We start from the raw sequence: 27,127 nt of genomic DNA on the forward strand, positions 1-27,127 counted from the left end.
TTGCCTCTCTGTCACCTCCTCTCCTGCTTGGCATAATTGAATCCACCACAAAATATTTTAGTTCTTTGTTGTTACTGTTGTGGTGGGATCTAAAATGACGCGCCACAGAGTAAGTATTGTTCTGTGACGTAATGGCCCTCAAGTGCTGTAGGATTCTCTTATGGACAGGAAGCTTTGTACCGCCCACATACTGTAGTGGGCAAGGACATTCCAAAATGTATATCGCAAAATCTGTTTTACAGGTTAATGTTTTAGTGATTTTGTGCTGCCTGTGACTGAACCCATCCTGATAACTCGTTCGGCTCTCCCCATGTGTGCATGCCTTACAGGACTTGCATTTGTGGAAACCACCTCTTGTATGGTACCAGGATGTTTTAGCGAGTACCTCAGGTCCGGTATCCACCAATCTGCTTCTCATATTGGATGCCCTGCTGTATGTTACAGAAGCTCGCTTGGGCAATTTATTCCCAATGATATTGTCCTTCAGAACTGTGGGCCAATTCTTGTTAATAATTTTTCTCACCTCTTGATGAGAGGAGAAACCCGTAATAATTCTGATATATATATATATATATATTTGTGAACAAGGGCTGCAAAGCCCGAAACGCGTCATGGTTGGTTGTACCACCAAGATCTGCAAATAAAATATCAGTTACCTGAGAAGTTCGTGGTCTGTCTCCTGCTTCGCCGGTCCTGGGGGATTGGAGGTGGTAACACAGAGTTTCCACCTCCCCTGAATGAATGCAGCGCCAGCGTCAAACTCGTGGGCCAAAAACTCTTAAATATATATACATATATGTATATAAAGGGGTATGTTTGTGATACGCTTTGTGATGTGTAGCATTACGTACATTTTGTACTGCATACCTTATATCCAAACACGATTGATGGACAGAATGCAGAGCAATGTCATACATTCACCCCGGTACAGAGATCTGGGCCTCAATCCATCGTTTTTTTGCTCACCATGCCATTCCAGTTTGGACCCAGCCATATGCAAATGCGTCTTGACCCTGTGCCTCATGGGAACAGTCCAGCCCGAACTGCCAAGCCAGGTCCTCCCTGGACCGGAAACAAGCATCCGAGGCTGTTTTCGCCCTCATCAGCCAGGCTGGCTTGACTCCAGTGGCATGGAGGGCACCATATTCAGGTGTCCGTTCCCCAGAGAAGCATCTGTTAGTACTTCCGGCTCAGAGCAGGAGACTGCATTGCGGCAGATAATGTCGTTGTAGATATTCCTCTGCGGTCATCTTCTCCACAGTTGAATATGCACCAGGTCATAGTTGTTTACTTCTTTATTGTGACAAACATTTCTGTTTATTTTTAAGATAATTATTAAAAGAAATAGAATTAAAATGCAGCTAGTAACCGTAAAAAATGAAGGGTAATGCAGACGATATAAATAATAATCATGCAGATAGTAAAGGATAAAAACATCACAGACGCCTTCTTTATGGAGATTCGCTCCCTTCGTGGCAGCTTCTCGGAGTGTCGCCAGGTGCACACCCTGCCATGCCCACGATGGGTGAGACCTGAGCACATCTCGAAGCTGGGAGTTCATTCATAATCTGTGGCGTCAATTATTCAGAGGCGTCCAGAGCATCAGCAACTGTGTCTTGGCCGTGGGGCATTCTGGGAAAGATTCTTCACTGGGGCGTCATTTGCAGCAGCCCAGAGGCGAGGTGGTTCCCTCCCTGGGCCTCGTCAGGAGGGCACTGCGGCTGGCACCACCCGTTGCCCCTGCCAATAACGGCAGCAACGCACTAGTAACCATCACACTCTGAAAAGTGTGACCATTCCTGGTGCCCAAAGCTATAACAAGCATTTGCAATGCAATACGTCTGCATTAGTGAAAGTTTGAGCTATTGTCGTTGCATTATTAGTTGCAATGTCAATAGGTCACACTTTCAGTATTGCGAAACCTATTGCATTGCAAATGCTTCTTTAATTTTGAACCTACCTTGGGATCCCATGACGTTCTTCAACAGTCCAGTGGCCTGCAGAAAATTGCCTAAATGTTCCCCCTCTGGATAACGACGTGGATGGACCCTGCATGTGCGCGTGATGGGCGGGGGGGGGGAGGAAGGGGGAAGGTTTTGAAGTGAGGAGTCAAGATACGGCCTGAGCTGGCCGTCCAAAAGAATCAATTGGTGGTGTCTGCTCGGAGGGAATCAAGCGCTGAAAGGCGGGACAGATGCATAATATTAGCCAATCAGAGGAAAGGAATTTTAAAAAGCAGCCCAACTAACCTATCAAAAGCGGCGGGCCTGTCCAAACTGCGCGATAGCCTATACACCGAATGCAGCATGAATCGCAGAGCACGACACACAGCTGGGTGGTATGGATTCGGTGTATTGAATTAATAAACAGCTGTTTTGCTTATCTCTGAATTCGACTGAGATTGACAGCGCCATGTGGCAGACTGTCATTAGTGCCAGGGTTGACAATACAGTGCAGGTGCCGAGCACTGGAAACCACCGGCTCAAATTAAGTATGGTAGTAAAGAGGTGCTTTGCCTCCCGTTTCTAGACTCGTGTCTGTGAACACACAGGCACAGACACAGGTATACACAGGCCCGCGGACACACACACACACACACGCGCACACGCGCACACACACACGCACACACACACCCCCCCGCCTCCTCACCATACTACTGGTCTGTCACCTGCTGATGTCTTTGCCAACCTTTCGCCTCGTTCCCCTGCTCATGACCCCTCTTCCACTCCACTGAACCTTCTCCTAAACCCGCCTCCTTCTTGCCTTCTTCCCCAACCGAACGCTTCTCCGTTCTCATATGTTCCTAACCCTCTTCTGCACCCCACTCCCATCCAACACTATACAACCTGGTGGTCCACTCATTCATCTCTTTTCCCTGTTTGTTTCATCGCCCCACTCCATCCTCTTCCTCTGAACTTCCAAACCTATTGTCGTCCCCTCGCAAAACCAAAGCCTGTACGACCCAACCTCTACAGCTCTCCCCTTCTTTCTCTTTCTGCAACAGACCCCCTAACTCTCTACTTATGGCACACCCAGCTGCGGCCAGCTGCCTTCAGAGGCAGTGCTAGTTTCTCTATCAGGGCTTCTTTGTGTCTTTTTTCTTCATTTCTGCTTCCTTCAGTTCGGTTCACATGTACATATCCCTGACTTGGGGTTACCTGCCCTGCGCCCCTCTTAGATTGCCCCCTTTCCAGCGGATCCTGCAGTGCCTTGGTACTTTAGAGCTGTGTTCTCTCACAAGCTTCTCCCCGCTGCCTTCGAACAAGGCCCCACCTTTGGCATCTGTACCTTGTTACACATTGTCCCATCTGCTCGGCTCTCTGTGAAGCAAGGACCGCTGTTCGCTCGGCTCTGCACTTCACCTGTTCACGTCAAGTCCCCTGGAGGAGTTTGCGACAAGAGGAACAAACAGTGGAGATCATAGATCAAGCCTTTTATCATATGTTATTATTTCCACACTCAGTAACTCAAAAAAGATGGCTACGTCTTTCCAGTAGCATACAGAAGGAACACATTAGGACATGGTGAAGGGGAGAAAGGACAGTTGGGAAGAGGAGGTTGAAAGACATCAAGGGGACCCCATCCTAGTTAATAACAAGAAACGTCATTCAGGTTGCGGTAGATAGTATTAGACTGGAGCGCGGTACATTGGAGTGTGGTGGATTAGGATAGATTGGAGAAGAGTGGGGTAGATTGTGGTAGATTAAGTAGAGTCGAGTGGAGTGTATTGGAGCAGAGTGGGTTAGATTAGATGGAGTAGAGTGGGGTAGATTGGAGTGGAGTTGGGTAAATGGTGTGCAGTGGAGGGGCGTAGAGCAGAGTGACGTTTCGTAATGTCGTACAATGGCGGGAGAGCAAGTGGAAAGGTATGTGGCAGAGTGGAAGTTAGTGGCGTGGCATAGAGAGGACGGGAATACAGTGGAGTAGAGTGTTGCGGAGTGGTGTAAAGTGGAGTGGCATAGAGTGAAGTCTGTATGAAGTGGTACCGCACTGCACTTCCATTAGACAACACATTTTCAATTGAAATAACTGTTCCAGTTCACGCAGACCTACCTCTTTACTGTGCACAAGCGATAATGTCTGGAAATGTCATCACCTAGTGTATTGATGCCTTTTGATCCTATTCAGATATTTGTTTCCACCACACTTCAAAAGTGCCAAAAAAGTGCTTCATTTGTACTTTCCTAATTCTGACATTCTGAAAGATCAGCGCAGTTCATTTTTTATTGTGTGCTAGAAAAAATGACAGCCTCTCCTCTCACATGGGTACTCAGCAGGATTGGCACATAAATTCTCTTAAGTGGAAGGCGAAGAAAACAAAGTAAATGCCAAACTTCCTCGGAAGACAGAGACTGGCGTTTGACCTGTCTTTGAATCAAAGCAAATGTGACAAGACAAGAACATGATTTAAAGGCCTGTTTACAGAAAATAAGCTTTCAAAAGGCTACAGTAACAAGTAATGCTCCACCAAATGGACAAACTCAAGCTGGGCAGCCTAAAGCAAATAAAGCCAGCAAATAGAAAGCAAGCAACTTACAAACGCACGAAATAGAAAGCAACCAGCTTACAAATTTACAACATAGAAAGCAAGTAACCAACCGCAAAGCCAATGGTAAGCAACGGGCAAAATGACTTCACAGGGAAGCTTTTAGCTAAGCCTGGGCGTAGGGGGCGTAGCGGGGCTACGCGGAGCGCCACGGAGTTGACAACAAACTCAGTGTCGCTCCGCTACACCACCCGCCCTATTATTAACAATTGCTAAAGTTTTGAAGAAATAACTTTAAAGCACCATACCTTATCTGCAGCGTCCCCGGCTCGCCTCCTCCTCTCTTCATCTCGTTCGCGGTAAAAATTGCGCATGTTTTCACCGCAAACTAGATGAACAGAGGAGGAGGCGAGCCGGGGACATCGCAGATGCCGCAGATAAAGTTATTTTTCAAACTTTAGCAATTGTTAATAAAAGGGCGGGTGGGAGGCAGGGGCAGGCCCGCTGTGACCTAAAAAGTACTCATTTGTAGAAGGAAGGAGAGTGTATGCCTACTACATCTATACCATGTAATGAAAGTGTAGCACTGATGTGTTCATGGTGGCAGGGCTGAAGATGCACATATATTCCCAAGTCTACATCCATCCCTTGGAGTGAGTGTCTAAGATGATCTTGATAAGGCAATGTATGGCCCATATGAGGTGCTTTTCTTTATCTGGGTTTGTAAATGCGCCTGTTCATAAACATTTCACTTTGTAAAGCCCGCAACTGTTCTGAGCCCTAATCATTTATTTATTTATTGCAGAGTTTTATATAGCGCAAACTTGACCTGAATCGGGTATCAGAGCGCTTTACATAGCATCAGTTACGTTACATGAGGAAACACATTCATTTTTGTTAGGCACGGGGAGATCTGAAAGAAACACATAGTGATAGATTCCTTACCTTAGAATTACCCCCAGACGTCAGACTGGATCCATTAAGTTTTTTCGTCAGCAGTACCCCTGTGCGTCAGTAGGCGTCGTCGTGCGGCTCCGTGTGCGTCGTTGGCGCCGGCTGACGTCGTCGGAGCTATTTAGACGCACACACGGGTGCTAACGTCAGTTCTTTCTTTTTCTGCGCCAGCCAGCGCAGATCTGGGAAGAGCAAGTACCCCAGTCACTTTTTGAATTAGTTTTTCGAGGCCTCTTACCCCATCTTTTCAAATCTTATCGATTCCTGATGTCGTAGGGATGCCCGGTTTGAAGAACTGTGTGGATTGTCATCGCATAATGTCGGTGACGGACCCCCACCTCTCTACTGCCTGGGGCACGACCACGACCCCAAGTCGTGCCCCGACTGCCGGGCCGTGGCGCCGAAGACTTTGTGGGAGCGGTCCCGAAAATTGCTTGAAGCCCGGCAGTTGGCTCCGCGCCGCTCGAGGTCCCGGTCTCTTGGAAGGTCATGGGACTGGTCGCGAAGTCGTCATCACCATTCTTCTGGATCTAAGTCTTCGCACTCTGGGTCAGGTAAGTCGAAGCATTCCAAGAAGAAGTTGAAGAAGCATCGTCGCTCTTCGTCTTCTCCTTGCCCATCGCGGCTGAGGGTGCGGGCGGTGTCACGTCGCCTCCAGTCTGTCCCCCCTTTCCGGGTGCGGGGGCAACGCCTGCTCAGGTGCAAGAGTTTCTTGCTGCCATGGCCCGACACTTTGGGCTGTCTGGCCTCGCGGCTGCGCCTGCGGGCCCGACGGGGGGTCCTGCTTTGCCATCTCCGGCCCCGGTGTCGCCGGCGGCTCCGGCCCGACGCCGCAGGCCTGCCAGGAATCCGCGATCGAACCCCGGTTGACGCCGGTTGACCTTGTGACACCCCCGCCAGTGCCGATCTCCCCGGCACCGCTTCCGACATCGCCCGCTCCTCGGGATGACATCGTCCCCAGGTTCAGCCCACGGTGCCGGAACGACATCACCCGACGCCGATACAGACACCAATGGGACCTTTTGTGGCCTACGTCCGTCCTCCTTATTTTAAGCCTGTTCCACAGACTTCGGAGGAAGGGGAGGACTGGGAGGGGTCTGAGGACCCTTTAGCACAGGAATGTGCTTATGATGCGACACTGGGCAAAGGATTTGAGGGAGGCCAGTGGTCTTGACACCTCACCTGACCTTGGCATGCTGTCTCTGCCTACCGTGGCTATGGAGGAGGGAGCCAGTTACGCAGTGGTGTTGTGTAGGGCAGCCGAGGCTCTTCACCTCAAACTCCCTACTGTGGCCGTCAGGACTAACATCCTGACAGAAGTGCTCCAACCTGCGGCTACCTCTTTGGAGCCCTTGCTGCCTTTTAATGAAGCACTTTCAGACGTCCTATTGGGCACTTGGTCCAGGCCCAACACAGGGGCTCCAGTGGATAGGAACGTGGCCCAACGCCATCGCCAGGCTCTGGGTGACCCCCTCTTCCTTACCCAACACCCCACCCCTGAGAGCTAGGTTGTCCAAGCCTCATCTTCCCAGGCGCGTTCCCTACCGCATCTCCGGATAGGGAATCCAAGAAGCTGGATCAGCTTGTCAAGAAGCTGTTTTCATCTGCCACTCAGGGCTGCTGTCGGTGAACACCGCATGCTTCTTGGGCCGTCATATCCACTCTCCGTGGAACACGGTTGCACAGCTGCTGCCCAACTGCCCGGAAGAGGCCCAGGCAGTTCTCTCCCAGTCGATTGCGGCCGGGAGAGATGCAGCGAAGTTCGCCATACGTTGTGGGCTGGATACCGCCGACTCACTGGGCAGGTCGATTTCCAGGACAGTGGCGCTTTAGCGCAACGCCTGATTGAGGACAACTGGCTTCTCAGGGGATGTCCAGAACACCTTGATTGACATTCCCTTTGATGGCATTTGCCTTTTTGGCAACAAAGCAGACAGTGTGTTGGAGCGCTTCAAAGACTACCGGGCTATGGCCAAGTCCTTGGGTCTGTCGGCCACTCGACCTCCTGCGCCTTCTGCTTTTCGCTTCTTTTGTTGTCACGGAAGGGGCGCCCCGCAGCGTTTGCAGGGCCACAGCAGCAACAACCTCAGCGTGGCCGCGGACGTTGGAACCGCCGAGAGGTTCAGGGGGCCAGCGGGCGGGCCAGTCCACCACCACCTCCACATCATCCACTTCCAAGCCTTCCTAGTCCGACTTTTCAGACCCATTAGACGCCAGTGGGTGGACGCATATGCCATCACCTCCACCACTGGCGCAACATCAATTCGAACAAGTGGGTGCTGCAATTTGTCCGAAGGGGCTACTCCCTCCCTTACGAGACAACCCCTTCAGCCATGCCATCTCAGTACCACCGCATGTCGGGGAATCACTTGTCGCTTCTCCAGCAGGAAGTTGCGGCCTCTTGGCCAAGGGGGCCATCAAGCGTGTTCCGACGCTAGAAATAGGTTGTGGTTGTTATTCCCACCAATTTCTGGTTCCAAAGAAGGACAAGGGCCTGCGTCCTATCTTAGACCTTCGGAACGTCAATCGTTTCCTCCGGAAGGAGAAGTTCAAGATGCTCACGCTTCCTCAGGTCTTGTCTGCCCTAAACCCACAAGACTGGATGGTGGCATTGGACTTGCAGGACGCCTATTTCCATATCTCTGTCCTGCCTGCCCAAAGACGCTACCCACAATTCACGGTAGGCCACGAGCATTTTCAGTTCACCGTGCTCCCCTTTGGCCTTACCAGCGCCCCTCGGGTGTTACCGAAAGTGATGGCGGTGGTCGCAGCTCATCTACGCAGATCAGGGGTTTCAATCTTCCCCTATCTCGAAGCCTGGCTGTTTAAGGTGGGCTCGCCCCTGGCAGTTTTCTCCCACCTCCAGACTACGGCCGACCTCCTGCATTCGCTGGGGTTCTCCATCAATGTGCCGAAGTCGCACGTGATTCCCTCACAGAAGCTCCTTTGATGGCCTCCTGCATCGTGCTGGTGGATCATGCCAGATGGCATATGCGGGCTCTGCAGTGGGGCCTGAAGTTCCAGTGGGCACAGCACCAGGGCAACGTGTCCGTTCACGTCCAAATCTCGGAGGGCACTGCAAGACAATTGCAGTGGTGGCTTACGAATCACGATTGGGTCAGTGGCAGATCCCTCTCCCTTCCCCAACCAGAGCACACAGTGGGGACGGATGCTTCCCTTCTGGGATGGGGCTGCCACATTGGAAAGGCGGAGATCAGAGTCCTCTGGTCGCAGGTGGAGTCCAAGCTAGATATCAACCTTCTGGAGCTTTGGGCGATCTGACTTGCACTGAAGGTATTCCTTCCCACTGTCAAGGGGAGAGTAGTGTAGGTGTTCACAGACGACACCACCCTCTGTGGTACTGCAAAAAACAGGGCGGGTTGGGGTTGTGGACCCTTTGCCAAGAGGCCCTGCACCTCTGGGCTTGGCTGGAACATCAGGGCGTGACCCTGGTGGCTCAACACCTGGCAGGTTCCCTGAACACCAGGGCGGACGAACTCAGCCGCCGGTGCATGATGCATCACGAATGGCGTCTGAACTTAGACGTGGCGCAAGGTCTCATTCTACAGTGGGGAGAGCCTTGGTTAGATCTATTCGCCACCGAAAAGGACGCGCAATGTCATCACTTCTGCGCGTTGGAATTTCCAAGGCGGCATTCGCTCGGTTACACTTTTCTTCGCGATCTGTTGTATGCCTTTCCGCTTATACCACTTCTGCTCGGAGTGCTGAAGAAGATCAGGTGCGACCGGGCCCAAGTCATCCTTGTGGCTCCAGACTGGGCTTGAAGAGTATGGTATCCCGAGCTACTCCGTATGAGCATCGATCCCCCGATCCGTCTGCCTCTTCGGTAGGATCTTCTGTCACAGCAGCAGGAGACGGTCCTCCACCCGAACCTGTCCAGTCTCCACCTCCTTGCGTGGAGATTGAGCGGCGGCAGTTGACGTCTTTTGACCTGCCTTCTGAAGTCTTTGATGTTATCTTGGCAGCTAGGCGTCCCTCCACTAAAACGGTATACACCTGCAGGTGGAATAAGTTTGTGGCATGGTGCACAGCAAAGGCTGTGGATCCCCTTTCCGCCCCTCTTTCAGAGGTTCTTCTTTTTCTTCTCTCTTTGGCCCAGCAGGGCTCTGCTTTGGGCACTATCAAAGGCTACCTCTCGGCCAGTTCCGCCTTTCTAAGGCTGTCAGATCAGCCTTCCCTTTTCAAGTTCCCCTTTGTAAATAGGTTCTTGAAAGGCATCACGCACATGTTTCCTCCTATTCCTTTCGTGATGCCACAGTGGGTCTTGAATCTTGTTCATACTTTTCTGATTTGTGCTCCCTTTGAGCCACTTCACAATTGTCCTCTTTGTCTCCTTACTCTAAAGACTGCTTTCCTGGTTGCCATCACCTCTGCTAGAAGGGTGAGTGAGCTCCATGCTCTCTCTTCTAAGCCTCCTTTTCTCTCTGTCCATCCGGACAAAGTTGTTCTAAGGACTCGTCCTTCTGTTCTGCCAAAGGTTGCCACTGCCTTTCACATCGGACAGATCATCACTTTGCCCACCTTCTTTCTACCTCCGCATCCCTCAAAAGAGGAAGAGAGGCTCCACCGTCTGGAACCGAAACGTGCACTCTCTTTCTATCTGAACCGCACACAACAGTTCCGGGTGGATGACCAGCTCTTTGTTGGCTACGTGGGCGCCAAGAAAGGTTGGGCTGTGCACAAGCGGACCATCTTTCGTGGGTCGTTCTCTGCATAAAGGCTTGTTACTCCTTGGCTAAAAAGGAGCCTCCGGTGGTGTTGCGTGCCCACTCTACAAGGGCAACGGCAGCCACTACTGCCTTGGCATGTGGCGTTCCCTTGCATGACATCTGTCAGGTAGCTACGGGGGCCTCGCTGCACACGTTTACCAAGCACTACTTGCCAGGGCAGCCAAGTCCAGAGAAGCGCTTCTTTGGCCGTTCTGTTCTCCAGGACTTTCTGGTGTGATCTTGGTTTGCAGACCCACCACCGGGGTTGGTATTGCTGGGGTATCTATTCTAAGGTAAGGAATCTATCACTAACGTGTCTCTTTCAGATGCACAAGTTACTACTTGTGTAACAATCTATCTGTAAGAGACATTAGTTAGTGATAGATTCCTTACCTTAGAATAGATACCTTACCGGCCCACCCATCCTCCCCGTTCTGCGAACCGATTTCTAGGGTTAAGGTTATCCCTTTCAGGGTCCTAGTTTCTTGGCTCCAGTGGTCAGTTTCTTGCATGGCTCTGCGTTCCTGGTGCGGAAAGTTGTGTACAGAACTGACGTAAGTAGCTCCGATTACGTCATCCAGATGCCAAGGACGCACACGGAGCCTCATGACGACGCCTACTGACGCGCAGGGGTACTGCTGACGAAAAAACTTTCCGATCCAGGGGGTAATTCTAAGGTAAGGAATCAATCACTACTAATGTTTCTTACAGATATATCATTACCGAAGGTAAGTAACTTGTGCATTAAGTGATTTGCCCAGAATCATCGGATGTTCAGCGTCATTGCCGAGACTCGAACTCAGTTCCCCAGATTCGAGGTTGACCGCCCTAGCCATTAAGCCAACTCCTCTCCCCACTACCGAGGTATATAGGGACCCCGCGGCCGCATCATTGCCACTAGTTCTTTTCAGCATCACTATGCGTTGTTTTGTCGTGTCTCTAGGAGAGGTTTGGGCGGTTGGAGGCCTGCCCTGAAATGGGGCGTTTTCAACCACAGGTGAGTTTGGGTAGAAATGGCCCAAGTGACAGTGACTTTTGCTTACAGAGATATGTCTTGTGAAATGCAAGCACTAAGGAATTTGCATTTTATATTTTGCATTTGCTTTGGTATTAAGTCATACTTCGTATTCTAATATTTCATCTTCTTTAGCGAGGCGAGCGTTTGTTTGATTGTATTTCTCTTCAAGAAGAAGACACCAAAAGTGCTGTGTGTTCACTGAGTGTCTGCAAAACCAGTTAGATATCAGTGGATTCATTTATTTCAAAATATTCAAGCCTCCATCAGTGCAAGCTTTGCTTCTGTGTGCAGCTTAGGAAGAGGCTTGTGGTGTGGGTTGATAAGCATACGGAATCTTCTTCCTTGCAGTTCAGTTAATTAAGTTTTGTTTGGCATTACTTCGATGTTTCGGGGCCATTTTGTCGATATTAGACACTCTCTGCTATGTCTTGTCTGTTGAGACATTGTATTCTTTATGCTGGTATCTTGTGCTGCTGAGACATGTTCTTCATGCAGGGACTTGTGCTGCTGAGATGCTGTGTTCTTCATGCTGGTGTCTTAAGCTGCTGAGACGTTGTGTTCTTCATGCTGGTGTTTTATGCTGCTGAGACATTGTGTTCTTCATGCTGGTGTCTTATGCTGCTGAGACGTTGTGTTCTTCATGCTGGTGTCTTATGCTGCTGAGACATTGTGTTGTTCATGCTGGTGTCTTATGCTGCTGAGACGTTGTGTTCTTCATGCTGGTGTCTTATGCTGCTGAGACATTGTGTTCTTCATGCTGGTGTCTTATGCTGCTGAGACGTTGTGTTCTTCATGCTGGTGTCTTATGCTGCTGAGACGTTGTGTTCTTCATGCTGGTGTCTTGTGCTGCTGAGATTTTGTGTTCTTCAAGCTGGTGCCTTGTGCTGCTGAGACATTGTGTTCTTCATGCTGGTGTCTTATGCTGCTGAGACGTTGTGTTCTTCATGCTGGTGTCTTATGCTGCTGAGACGTTGTGTTCTTCGTGCTGGTGTCTTGTGCTGCTAAGACGTGTTCTTCATGCTGGTGCCTTATGCTGCTGAGACGTTGTGTTCTTCATGCTGGTGTCTTATGCTGCTGAGACGTTGTGTTCTTCATGCTGGTGTCTTGTGCTGCTGAGACATTGTGTTCTTCATGCTGGTGTCTTATGCTGCTGAGACGTTGTGTTCTTCATGCTGGTGTCTTGTGCTGCTGAGATTTTGTGTTCTTCAAGCTGGTGCCTTGTGCTGCTGAGACATTGTGTTCTTCATGCTGGTGTCTTATGCTGCTGAGACGTTGTGTTCTTCATGCTGGTGTCTTATGCTGCTGAGACGTTGTGTTCTTCAAGCTGGTGCCTTGTGCTGCTGAGATTTTGTGTTCTTCAAGCTGGTGCCTTATGCTGCTGAGACGTTGTGTTCTTCATGCTGGTGTCTTATGCTGTTGAGACGTTGTGTTGTTCATGCTGGTGTCTTATGCTGCTGAGACGTTGTGTTCTTCATGCTGGTGTCTTATGCTGCTGAGGCATTGTGTTCTTCATGCTGGTGTCTTAAGCTGCTGAGACGTTGTGTTCTTCATGCTGGTGTCTTATGCTGCTGAGACGTTGTGTTCATGCTGGTGTCTTATGCTGCTGAGACATTGTGTTCTTCATGCTGGTGTCTTATGCTGCTGAGACATTGTGTTCTTCATGCTGGTGTCTTATGCTGCTGAGGCATTGTGTTCTTCATGCTGGTGTCTTATGCTGCTGAGACATTGTGTTCTTCATGCTAGTGTCTTGTGCTGCTGAGACGTTGTGTTCTTCATGCTGGTGTCTTGTGCTGCTGAGATTTTGTGTTCTTCAAGCTGGTGTCTTATGCTGCTGAGACATTGTGTTCTTCATGCTGGTGTCTTATGCTGCTGAGACGTTGTGTTCTTCATGCTGGTGTCTTATGCTGCTGAGACATTGTGTTCTTCATGCTGGTGTCTTAAGCTGCTGAGACGTTGTGTTCTTCATGCTGGTGTTTTATGCTGCTGAGACATTGTGTTCTTCATGCTGGTGTCTTATGCTGCTGAGACGTTGTGTTCTTCATGCTGGTGTCTTATGCTGCTGAGACGTTGTGTTCTTCATGCTGGTGTCTTATGCTGCTGAGACATTGTGTTTTTCATGCTGGTGTCTTATGCTGCTGAGACGTTGTGTTCTTCATGCTAGTGTCTTGTGCTGCTGAGGCGTTGTGTTCTTCATGCTGGTGTCTTATGCTGCGGAGACTTTGTGTTCTTCATGCTGGTGTCTTATGCTGCTGAGACGTTGTGTTCTTCATGCTGGTGTCTTATGCTGCTGAGACTTTGTGTTCTTCATGCTGGTGTCTTATGCTGCTGAGACGTTGTGTTCTTCATGCTGGTGTCTTATGCTGCTGAGACGTTGTGTTCTTCATGCTGGTGTCTTATGCTGCTGAGACGTTGTGTTCTTCATGCTGGTGTCTTATGCTGCTGAGACGTTGTGTTCTTCATGCTGGTGTCTTGTGCTGCTGAGACATTGTGTTCTTCATGCTGGTGTCTTATGCTGCTGAGACGTTGTGTTCTTCGTGCTGGTGTCTTGTGCTGCTGAGACATTGTGTTCTTCATGCTGGTGTCTTATGCTGCTGAGACGTTGTGTTCTTCATGCTGGTGTCTTATGCTGCTGAGACGTTGTGTTCTTCATGCTGGTGTCTTGTGCTGCTGAGACTTTGTGTTCTTCATGCTGGTGTCTTGTGCTGCTGAGACTTTGTGTTCTTCATGCTGGTGTCTTGTGCTGCTGAGGTTTTGTGTTCTTCATGCTGGTGTCTTATGCTGCTGAGACGTTGTGTTCTTCATGCTGGTGTCTTATGCTGCTGAGACGTTGTGTTCTTCATGCTGGTGTCTTATGCTGCTGAGACTTTGTGTTCTTCATGCTGGTGTCTTGTGCTGCTGAGATTTTGTGTTCTTCATGCTGGTGTCTTATGCTGCTGAGACGTTGTGTTCTTCATGCTGGTGTCTTATGCTGCTGAGACATTGTGTTCTTCATGCTAGTGTCTTGTGCTGCTGAGACGTTGTGTTCTTCATGCTGGTGTCTTATGCTGCGGAGACTTTGTGTTCTTCATGCTGGTGTCTTATGCTGCTGAGACGTTGTGTTCTTCATGCTGGTGTCTTATGCTGCTGAGACGTTGTGTTCTTCATGCTGGTGTCTTATGCTGCTGAGACTTTGTGTTCTTCATGCTGGTGTCTTGTGCTGCTGAGATTTTGTATTCCTCATGCTGGTGTCTTATGCTGCTGAGACGTTGTGTTCTTCATGCTGGTGTCTTATGCTGCTGAGACGTTGTGTTCTTCATGCTGGTGTCTTGTGCTGCTAAGACGTTGTGTTCTTCATGCTGGTGTCTTATGCTGCTGAGACGTTGTGTTCTTCATGCTGGTGTCTTGTGCTGCTGAGACATTGTGTTCTTCATGCTGGTGTCTTATGCTGCTGAGACGTTGTGTTCTTCGTGCTGGTGTCTTGTGCTGCTGAGACATTGTGTTCTTCATGCTGGTGTCTTATGCTGCTGAGACGTTGTGTTCTTCATGCTGGTGTCTTATGCTGCTGAGACGTTGTGTTCTTCATGCTGGTGTCTTGTGCTGCTGAGACTTTGTGTTCTTCATGCTGGTGTCTTGTGCTGCTGAGACTTTGTGTTCTTCATGCTGGTGTCTTATGCTGCTGAGACGTTGTGTTCTTCATGCTGGTGTCTTGTGCTGCTGAGACTTTGTGTTCTTCATGCTGGTGTCTTGTGCTGCTGAGATTTTGTGTTCTTCATGCTGGTGTCTTATGCTGCTGAGACGTTGTGTTCTTCATGCTGGTGTCTTGTGCTGCTGAGACATTGTGTTCTTCATGCTGGTGTCTTATGCTGCTGAGACTTTGTGTTCTTCATGCTGGTGTCTTGTGCTGCTGAGATTTTGTGTTCTTCATGCTGGTGTCTTATGCTGCTGAGACGTTGTGTTCTTCATGCTGGTGTCTTGTGCTGCTGAGACATTGTGTTCTTCATGCTGGTGTCTTATGCTGCTGAGACTTTGTGTTCTTCATGCTGGTGTCTTGTGCTGCTGAGATTTTGTGTTCTTCATGCTGGTGTCTTGTGCTGCTGAGATTTTGTGTTCTTCAAACTGCTGTTTTGTGTTGCTGAGACGCAGTGTTTTTCGCAGAAATTTAGATTTGCCACATTATCTATCATTTGCTGCATACTGAGGTGACTTTAACAACAAAAAATAGTTTCTAGCTCAAATTGATCAAAAGTCACAAAAAATATGGCTAATCAGATTCCTGCACACCTGAATGCTTTTGAGAAAGGTTGACTACTTATCTTCCAGTTGCTTATTGATATACTTAAATTGTTAATAATTAAGGGAAGCTCTTTTCTCAGACACTGTTACATGGTGTAAAAATGGCACAATAAGGAAGTAAAACTATCACAAAATGTGCACCTTGGTGCCAAATAATTAGCCTTTTCATGACGCATAATTAAGTCCACCCTGCCACATAATTTAGCCCACTCTGCTGCATAATGTAATCCTTCTCTGCCGTATGATTTCAGTAGCCCTGCTTAGAGAGGATGAGTGTCTTTTGGGGAACAGGGAAGCGTCCTGATCCAAAGTGTATCTGTAGCCAATCGAAGACGCCCCACTGACCATAAATAGCAACAATGTCTGTTCAAGGCATGTGTGCTGTAGATACACATGCTTTGCATAAGTCTAGTGTTGGACTCTGATGATAACAAGAAGTTTTTGTTTGAAGAAGTTTTCTTTGAGTCACTAAGGTGTGTGACTCCTCCTCGTGGGAATACTGTGCATGGTCATCAATTCCACATTGATTGTTTTTTCCGCAGACAGGTTTGGATGTAGTACAATGCACTCCTGTTCGAGTCTCCTTCGGTTCCCATTCGGTCCATTAGATATCTCAATGGTATTGTCTCGATCGCTTTAGTATACATCTCATACTACACTTTCATAGTGGTTTTTCCACTCGTCCCTTTGGCCTACGGATCATGCCCGGCCGGGATACACTTCTCCATTTCGAACTCTATCCACAATGACCAGCTAATCGAATGTACTCTGTTCTGTTTCAACGTGAAGTGCCCCTCCAAATACCCTCATACCGACCAACATCTAGTTTGCAACGTATTTCTCTCGCCCGAACATCGAGAAGTCACCGGTGAGGCCTGTAAGCTTTTCAGTCTAAGAAGAGTCTTCGAGATCGGAGGGCTAGACAACAAGAAATGCATAGCAAGCAAATGGACAATGTCCCCAGCATCTTCAGTTGACGACAGCAGTAAGAAGAGGCTTCAGCGGCACAGGAAGAATCCCTTTCCATTCATGATTCAGAGTTTCAGTCAGAAGAAGACTTGGCTACACTTCAGCCAGTACAAAAACAACGTACTGTGAGTGCTTCTACACCTTCTACAAAAACAAAATCCTCCGCTTCCACCGAGAAAACTGCTCATGGGCCTCCACTGCACACAAGCCACAGGGTGCACCGAAAACATGACTCGGAAGCCTTACCCTCCGGCTCTCAAAATTCGTCCTACAGCAAGAGCCTCTCTATCCCTTCCATCCGAGACTAGAACACCTCATTCTTAGGTCTGGTCACCGAAAAAAAGACTTGTTCTTTCTTGACCAAACCTTCCTCCATCATAGACAAAGCTTCCACCACCAAAATACTTTGTTTTTGGTCCGAAATCTCCCCCAGAGCCAATCCTCGAGCAATTTCACCAACAGTTCGATCTGGAGCAGAAAACCCATCACATCCAGCCTGGAACAAAGAAAATGATTGTACAGCCACCAAAACAACAAACACCTAAGAAGCAGTTGAGTTTTGAGGAGGCTTTGGATGTCCCTGTTCAACCCCTAAAGATGAAAAGAAAGAAAGCTGCAAGTAGTCCATTGCACATTCCCATTCCTACTTCAAGGGTACCACAATCAACACCTCCACCACCCACCCCACCACCTCACTCCCCACAATTGTCTGAGGCAAGTAACATGCCTCCTCAGTCATCAGTAGACGAGGATCGAGACATCCCAGAGGACACAACCAGGGATCCTTGGGAGGATTATAATATTGACCCTCATGTGGACGCTGATCCTGATTCATACCCCAGTCGTCCATCCCCACCAGATGACGCATCTGCTTATCGGGATCTCATAGCCAGAGCAGCCTCTTTCAATCAGGTGTCCTAATATAAGGACTCAATAGGAGAGGATTTCCTCTTTGAGACTTTATTTGCTACACAAAGAGGGGTACAATACTTACAACTTCTAAAAGGTTTCACACTTCATGCAGATGACCTTTTCAAACAACCTGTCATAGCAAGAACAATTACTCCTCACATTGATAAAAATACAAACCGCCACCATCAGACCACATATTTATTAGAGGTCCATTATCTCCTGACTCTTGTGATGTCCAATGCTATAAAAGGGCTAACTCCCAAACAACCGGAGAGGCACCACCACCAGAAAAGGAATCCAAACTTATGGATGTCTCTGGTACAAGAGTTGCAGCAGAAGCAGCTAATCATTCACCTATAGCCAACAGCCAAGTATTACTTGCAAGATACGACAAGGCCCACTGGGGCAAAATGGAAGGGCTTCTTCAACATCTCCCAGAGGAGCACAGAAAAAGAGGTCAAGAGATTGTTAATGAAGGCAAACTTATCACCAACAATTTCATTAAGTGTGCATTAGCTGCAGCCAACACTGCTGCTGGAAGTATAGATTCTAGTGTCCTAATAAGAAGACATGCATAGTTAAGGGTGTCAGGTTTCACACATGTGGTACAACCGACTATATTGAGCCTCCCATTTGACAAGGAACATCTCTTTGGCCATAAGGTGGACACAGTCCTTGAAAAAATGTAAAAGGACACAGAGGTAGCACAATCAATGAGAGATCTACAAACTAACACCTATAGAGGTTCCTTTCGTAGGCTCAATTTCAAACAAGGGGCAAGGACAGCTTCCACAGATACCTCTGGTTCACAATATAAAACTCAAGGACAAACCTCAACAACCAAAACCTTCTACAGAGCTAACAGGAGGCAAAGGAAACCATACACATCCTCAAATACCGACTATAAACAATGATTCCTTTACCTTTCCCCCACAACACCAAACACCAGTTGCGGTCATCTTCAACAACTTCTCCAAAACTGGAATTTGATTACAATAGACCAATGGGTCTTAGACATTATCCAACATGGTGATTGTCTGTAGCTCATAACAACTCCTCCAAATATTCCCCCTCGTAAAACACAAACTATCCATTCAACATCATATCCTTCTCAACAAGAAATAACAGCTCAGTTGCAAAAAGGAACAATAGAACCAGTTTCACCACAATTTCACGGGACAGGATATATTCACTATATTCCTTTATTCCCCAAAAAGATGGATCTCTCCGACCCATTCTAGATCTCAGACCACTAAATCATGACACATTATCAGAACATTTCCATATGGTCAGTCTTCAAGAGGATCATCCCTTTGTTACAAAACGGATACTTTGTGTCAACCTTGGATCTAAGGGACATCTATTTTCATATACCAATTCATCCTGCACACAGACAATTCCTTAGATTTCTATTTCAGGGAAATCCTCATTCCAAAGTTCTTCCCTTTGGAATCACTAGAGCACCAAGAGTATTCACAAAGTACTTAGCATTGGTGGCAGCACATCTGCGCAGGGAAAATATTCATGTCTTCCCATATCTAGACTGGCTAATCAAAGCAAATACATTCATACTTTGCAAAACAAAACACTCAAAAGAACCTAGATTTACTACATCAATTGGGGCGCACTTTTGACCTGCAAAAATATCATCTATAGCTAGGTAGTGCTTCAGCATTTCTAGGGGTCAAGCCTACCACAAATCTAGCATTAGCATCCCCAAACACAGACCGAATACACATTGTACTCACATTAATTCTACAATTTCAAATAGGAATTCTCATTTCAGCCAAAACATTTCTCAAACTTCTAGCCATGATGCCATCTTGTATTTACAAAGTCCCACATGCCCAAGTAAATATGAGATCGCTACAACGACGTCTCTCCTAGCAATGGACTCAGTCACTGGGTCGACGTCACGATCTAGTGTTGGTAGAGAGCCGCATGTATCACTCTGCAATGGTGGAATCCACAAAATCTATCCAAAGGGCGGCCGTTTCAAGACCCTGTCCACATATGATCCTAACAGATGCTTCCCTGACAGATGAGGAGCACATCTCCTCAACCTCACTATTCAGAGACTATAGGATTTCAAAGACTAGAATCTCCATATCAATCACCTACGTCTGCAAGCTGTTCATCTAGCGATCAAACCCTTCCGAATTCACCTACAGCACAAAGTTGTCCTTACTAGATCCGACAATATGACAACAATGTATGACTTACAAAAACAAGCGGTGACATGAATTGCAGGGCAGATGCCCGTTTTTGACAAAACCCAACAGGGTTTCTGCAGCTCAGACAGACCCTGCGGGGTGCGTCTTGAGTTGAATACCAAGGATTGCCTCCAACTTGCGCCATGCTGTTTTTATTCTTCAAATGACACCATTCAGTAATGTTGTGTTCAATTTCAGTAGCAATTTACTGGTCCCTAACTGGATCCAAAGTGTTTTCTTCTTATTGGTGGACTAGGTAGCTCCTCTGTTTGTTTTGCATGGTTGTAGGAGGGTGTTGGTAGAAGTGTCACCTATAAGTAGTTTGTTTGGTTTTGAGCTTGAAGCACATTGAATGTGTTTCAGACTCCTCGCTGATTCATTGCAGCATTTTAAGCAGGAAGCCGAATGCAAAGGCATTTGTGAGGTGTGTTTTTGCAGGCCATGTATGCAGGTCAGTATGACTTGTGGTCAGAAGGGTGAACTTTGAGAACAACCGAGTCTTTGTTGCTATTCGGGTCAAGGTGGCTATGGCGTCAGGTTCTGGTGCTCCCACACCCAGATTTCCTAGGTGTCGGATCACTGGGACCCTCTTTTACTGGCCGGAATGTCCAGTTAAAAATGACTGTGGGAAAAAGATCTTTGCAGCCCAGAAGGCTATCCCAGCCAAAGATACAAGAGACGCATGTATTGCTCCCCGTGTCAAGGACACTGTTCATTAGCGCCTTGAGACCCTCACGGGTGAGGAGCGCGCTTTATAAACCCCCCGATTGATTGATTGCGGTCGCCTCCTACCCAATCACTCGCCCTCTTTAACCCTCTTCCGACACAGCGATCCTCCAAACATTTACTATCTGCTCAAAGCAGGCGGTCAATGTCTTCGTTGAAGCCATGTGGATCAGGAGTACTGTGCGCAGTTCTGTCAGATACATCTGAGGGGTCTGACTGCGAATTGAAATCCTTCTGTAAGCGATTATGGCTGGTATCACTGCTTCACGCATCATGTAATCTACGTACAGAGTTGTTGTGTTATGTTGATAAAGCTTCGTATAGCACATACATTTCCTCCAAACTTGTACAGAGTGACTCCAAACTCTTAATCTGGGCCTACCTGGAGTCCATCCAAGAGCAACATGTTCCTCACATGTTCCACCTCTGGAGGCATTATTAAGCCACTAGTAACGCTTTCTGTGGAGTTCACCCAGGAGCCTCGAGCCACCGTTAAGTCACCACCAGTTAATAGGATATGGAGCCCGAGTGGCTCTGATATGGTGGTAGGTTTAGGGGTTAATCCTGGAGATGTTAAGGTGCAACATAAGGCGTCGCCTGAGCAGCGGGGTGCATGAATACAGAAGTCTCAGGGTGCAACCAGAGAAGTGTTAAAGTATTACAATGGACTTTGGGACCGAATGGGGTGCAGTCTTGGAAGGAGTGTTACCCTATTTTTAGTGTAAGGAAGACGTGTGTGGGGTATGTAGACCGGGTTGGTCTAATATGAAGGCTTTATCCTTACGGGGTGAGCTCGTACGCAGCACATGAATGGCAGGTTTGCCTTCAGGGCCTTACACAGTGATTATTAGACCTTTCTCTTACTTTCCTTCCTACTTCACATCGGCCTCAGTTATCCCCTCAGAAGGTACCTCCAAGTGGAGACTCCATTGAGCCATGATTGGAGCTCCTCGGCTGGAAGGATGTTTTACGATAACCTTAGGATGTTAAGTGGTGTTTTGGTATGTTAACTCTGAGTTTGAGTAGCTAAAGCTGCCTTTATTTGTTCCGAATGTGATCGCAGTGTGCGGGCAGCTGGTGCTGTCCGAAAGTTCAAGCAGCGATGAGGCTGTGGTAGATCCCACCGGTGTCTTTTCAGATCCAACGCTGCGCGTGGTAGATCACACCGGTGTCTTTTCAGATCCAACGCTGCGCGTGGTAGATCCCACCGGTGTCTTTTCAGATCCAACGCTGCGCGTGGTAGATCCCACCGGTGTCTTTTCAGATCCAACGCTGCGCGTGGTAGATCCCACCGGTGTCTTTTCAGATCCAACGCTGCGCGTGGTAGATCCCACCGGTGTCTTTTCAGATCCAACGCTGCGCCTGGTAGATCCCACCGGTGTCTTTTCAGATCCAACGCTGCACGTGGTAGATCCCACAGGTGTCTTTTCAGATCCAACGCTGCGCGTGGTAGATCCCACCGGTGTCTTTTCAGATCCAACGCTGCGCGTGGTAGATCCCACCGGTGTCTTTTCAGATCCAACGCTGCGCGTGGTAGATCACACCGGTGTCTTTTCAGATCCAACGCTGCACGTGGTAGATCCCACAGGTGTCTTTTCAGATCCAACGCTGCGCGTGGTAGATCCCACCGGTGTCTTTTCAGATCCAACGCTGCGCGTGGTAGATCCCACCGGTGTCTTTTCAGATCCAACTCTGCGCGTGGTAGCTAACACTGCATTTGTTGGGGATGCGAACGTGTTTGAGGATATTAAATCTGTGTTTGGGGTTTTAACACTGGAAAGTTAACGCTGTTTGTTGGGGATCGTATCCCGTGTTTGTTAGGGATGTTAATGCTGTGTGTGTCAGGGATGTTGGTACGCACAGACGTACATCTGGTACATACGAGGGAAGAGAACACTAGGAATTGTTGTCCGTTGGAGAATGCTTTTCTTAAGACGAGAACGTTCACTCACCCAAAGGTGACATGCTTCATCATAGGGTTCCCTCCTCGCACCTGCACCACTATCACTCTCCGATGGGGAGGAGCGGAGGTGTTTTGGTTTGGATGAGCAATGTCTGAGTGAGGTGCAGAGTTAGAGAGGCTAGTGTGAGTACAGCTGCCTCCTGGTGGGCTAACAATTCATTTTATTCTGATGCTCCCAGTGCACAGGTTGTCGGGGAGTTTTGATAAGAATACTGTTCCAAGGAGGAGGCGGACACCAAAGGACATATTCGTAGAAGTCTTCTTTGTTGCCTCTCGACACCATCACAGTTTCCAGTCCGCTGGAGTCAGCATGCCAGGCTGGCACGTACCAATGGGAGCGAGGAACGAGGGGCGACAGGGCATACCAAGTGTTATGTATACGACTATACACGCGCTCACTTGCTCGCGCACACTTTACATTCTATGCTTGTTCATAGTGCGCGACCCGCGCGTGTATTGTCTTTTGAATTCACCACGTGTCATATTATTATTTAAATATGTATGTCTCGCTATTTATTACTGTTTGTTAGATATATATTACATGCATAAACTGTCAATGTGGTACAGTTACTACCAACGACTGGAGCCTCCGGGTGTATGCTGAGAGTGCTTCTTCTTCTACGAATAAACTACCTTTAATTACAATACTGCGTGTAGATTCATACATAACACCAAGTATGGATTGCAACACATCTCCTTACCTGGGGAAAGGAAGGGAAGGGAAACAAGGGACATGCTTATAAAACAACAATTATGCCCGCAGAGGTAGGCAAAACACAGAAATGCATTACGGTATTACCATACAGGTTTAATTAAAACTGTAGTCTCTCGAGCATGTAAGCACTGTAGTGTGTCTTACTGATCTCCTACAGGCTACGTTAGCATTGCCCCCCATTGGAGGGTTGACCTGTGGCATAGGTGCCTCCCTGTGTGGGTCTATTCTGTCCATGCTCCAAGTTTGCCCGTTTGTCAGCGTAACTACATTCCTTCCTGCTTTGATTACCTTCATGGGTTCTGAAAATCTTGTGGCCTCCCTCCAGCGTTGTTTGGGGAGATCAACCCGGACCCAATCCCCTTCTTTGACCGTGCTGGGCCTCGTGTTTTTATTGGCGTCATATCGGCCCTTGTACCTGACTTGGTGACTGATAATCCGTTCCCTAATCCTGTCACGATTTACAATGCAGGTGTTCTCTCTCGTAAGGGGAGGGGAAAGCATGGTTATGGGAATTGTGCCCTTTAGGGAACTGAAGGGGGACATCCCGGTGACCAAGTTGGGGGTAGTGTAGGAGAGTAGGGTCTGCTTCCTATGGTCACCCCCACTTTTTGCTTTTGCTTCTCTGGTTTTCGACTTAGATGTTGCTGTGGGCCTGCTAATCAGACCCACAGCTCTGCTGTTCTCTCTCTAAATTTCATACCATGTACTTTAGGTACATCACCAATTGGGATTTGGGTCACTCTTGTGAGTCCCTGTACAGTGTACTATAGGTACCCAGGACATAGGTGCACCCAGGGCCTACCAGGGGCTGCAGCATGTATTATGCCACCCCTGGCTGGCCATCCAAACTGACACAACTGGCTGATCACTCAGCTGGGGCAAGGTCGTGTAATCACCCCTTGCTTAGGTGTAGTATTCCTACACCTATCATTATATATAGACACATATGCACCTATAAGTCACTCCTATGGCAGGCCTTAACAATCCTGGAGGCAGAGTGCTTGGTTTTATGTGAGATGGTGCTCTAGCATGAGCTGAGCCAGTCTGCAGCTTTTGGAACCATGTCCTTATAGCTGTTCTATGATATAGCCATACCATGTACTCTTAAGTGCATTATGAACCTCGCGGTTAAATGCTAACCTTGGTTTGGCTTTATCAAAACATGTCGTGTAAGGTGTCATACGCTTTGGAATACTATCCCCTCGCCAGTTCTGACGACGTGGGTAGCAGGGAGAAGACATGTTGTTCCTACTAATCCCAGTTAAAGTTAACCAGAGCCTCCGCATCACAAAATGGATGCTGCTGCCACAGACACAAGTCTGATCTCCTGCTGCTGGGAGTTCTTCCAGCGATGGAGGCTTGGACAATAGGTTTCCTGTCTTGGGAGGTGCTAGCACCACCCCAGACAGGCTATAGTGTATTGGGGCAGGGGGGGCTGAATGAAATGAGACACTGCCTGGGGCACACAAGGTGTCCCATGCATAGTCCAGTTCAAACCGGTGCTGGGGCACTCCAGCCCCAGCTCTGGCGCGAAACTGGACAAGGGGAAAGGGGTGTAACCACTCCCTTCCTGGGTCCCACCCATAGGAGGGACCTAGCAGGTAATCCAGCCCCTAAATTTGGTATATAGGTAGGAGCTGAGACTTTATATTTATCCTGACTGAAACTCTGAAACGAAACTCTGGACCTTCGACGATCTACTTTGCAAGAAGACGACTGAAGAATCTCCCTTGTGGTCAAGGAGTGACCACCCTGTGCAAGCAGGCACCATCAAGCGATCAACAGTTTGCTTTGTCGATGCTCCTGCCGGAGCCTGAGCACAGAGCCTGACAAGACCCGGACTTCCAGACTTCCAGACTTCCAACAGCCCGATCCACAGTCACAGCAGAGCTGAGACCCGTGGAGGCGACGGGAGACGTGGGACCGGCCATCTTGGAAAGCCAGCGAATTGCTTTCCGTGCAACTTCTGAGGCACCCTCAAAGTTGTGCATTGGGGATTGAGAAGCCCCAGACCCGAGCACCAACTGCACCGAAGATCAGCCCTAAACACTACACGAGTTCTGCGTGGGGCCCTTCTGCATTTTCCTGCTCGACGCGTCTGTCCGGTCACTTGCCCGTTGGCTAGTGGCCTCTGTGACGACGAACCCTTTAATTTGTATCGCTGGTCTGGTTGCTCCAGACAGGCCCACTGCTTCCCTGAAAAAGAGAAGCTTATCAGACATTGCTGGTCTGATCAAGAAGCCATCTTCGATTCCTGCGTGGGTTGCCTTTGCCAAGGCTTGTTGCAGGCCCGGACTGGCCGTTGTGGGCACCGGGCAATTCCCCGGTCGGCCGCAAGGGTGGGGGCCGGTTTTGGGCCCTGGGGGCCGTTTTTGTTGCAGAGCCGTTTTAGCAGCATAGCTGCAAAATCGGCCCTGTAACAAAATCGGCTGAAAAGCGGCCCTGGCAAAGCGCTCGCCCCCCTCCCGCCTGGAGGGCCGGCCGAGCACTTTGCCAGGGCCGGTTTTGGTTCCCAGTCCGGCCCTGGCTTGTTGACTCCAATCCGGAAGCCAACACCGCCGACAGCGAGAGCCTTCGTGGGACAGTCCGTATCCAGCTCCTGGTCGTCGTCGACACCTCCTGGTCCACGTGGCTGCAGAGACAATCGTCATGGCACCCCCCTGTGCCAGCCTCACATCAGCGCTGTGCTCGTTCATTCGATGTTGGGGTGCACGGCGCCAAGCACCCCTCTATGCCATCCTCACAGCGGCGTTGTGCTCGTTCATTCAATGTTAGGGTGCATGGCACCAAGCGCCCCCCTGTTCCAGCCTCACAGCGGTGCTGTGCTCGTTCATTCAATGTTGGCGTGCCCTGCGCCAAGCACCCCCCTGTGCCAACCTCACAGCGGCACTGCGCTCGTTCATTCGATGTTGGGGTGCACGGCGCCAAGCACCCCTCTATGCCATCCTCACAGCGGCGCTGTGCTCGTTCATTCAATGTTAGGGTGCATGGCACCAAGCGCCCCCCTATTCCAGCCTCACAGCGGTGCTGTGCTCGTTCATTCAATGTTGGCGTGCCCTGCGCCAAGCACCCCCCTGTGCCAGCCTCACAGCGGCACTGCGCTCGTTCATTCAATGTTGGGGTGCACAGCGCCAAACACCCTTATGTACCAGCCTCACGTCGGTGCTGTGCTCGTTCATTCGATGTTGGGGTGCACGGCGCCAAGCACCCCTCTATGCCATCCTCACAGCGGCGCTGTGCTCGTTCATTCAATGTTAGGGTGCATGGCACCAAGCGCCCCCCTATTCCAGCCTCACAGCGGTGCTGTGCTCGTTCATTCAATGTTGGCGTGCCCTGCGCCAAGCACCCCCCTGTGCCAGCCTCACAGCGGCACTGCGCTCGTTCATTCAATGTTGGGGTGCACAGCGCCAAACACCCTTATGTACCAGCCTCACGTCGGTGCTGTGTTGGGGTGACCAGCGCCAAGCACCCCCATGTACCAGCCTCACATCAGCGCTGTGCTCGTTCATTCGATGTTGGGGTGCCTTGAGCCAAGCACCCCCCTGTGCCGCCTCACATCGGTGCTGTGCTCGTTCATTCATTGTTGGGGTGCACAGCGCAAACCAACCCTATGTACCAGCCTCACAGCGGTGCTGCACTTGTTCATTCAATGTTGGGGTGCACGGTGCCAAACAGCCCTATGTACCAGCCTCACAGCGGCGCTGCGCTCGTTCATTCAATATTGGGGTGCACAGCGCCAAGCACCCCATTTGCCAGCCTCACAGCGGCGCTCCGCTCGTTCATTCAATGTTGGGGTGCACAGCGCCAAGCACCCCATTTGCCAGCCTCACAGCGGCACTGCGCTCGTTCATTCAATGTTGGGGTGCACAGCGCCAAGCACCCCCATGTGCCAGACTCCCTCCAGACTCCACATCCTTCCCCGAGCCTCCACCATGGTGGCCTGGGCCGCCCTCCTGACCCTCCATCAGTACACAGCTGAGCTCCATCCGACCCTATACTAGACCCAAGACATTTCAACGCTCGCCGCTGTCCCTTTGGCTCCCTGCAACGACCCGCCCACAAGCTGCACAAGACACTTGTGTTTTCTTCTGTTTGGCCCACACACCAGGAGCCCTTTGTTTCTGGCGCCTTCTCTTCGTGGGCAGAAAGAGCAGCTGCGCCCATCCATC

The 27,127-nt window shown here is 49.3% G+C and overlaps 1 protein-coding gene across 10 annotated transcripts in view; it reads left to right on the plus strand.

Moving 5' to 3' along the window:
- Positions 1 to 27,127, plus strand: part of DNM1 (dynamin 1) — a 742,836-nt gene that overhangs the window by 155,487 nt on the left and 560,222 nt on the right. The window lies entirely within an intron of this gene.

The sequence above is a fragment of the Lissotriton helveticus genome, chromosome 5_2 (genome assembly GCF_964261635.1).
Source record: "Lissotriton helveticus chromosome 5_2, aLisHel1.1, whole genome shotgun sequence".
NCBI classification, from domain to species: Eukaryota; Metazoa; Chordata; class Amphibia; order Caudata; family Salamandridae; genus Lissotriton; species Lissotriton helveticus.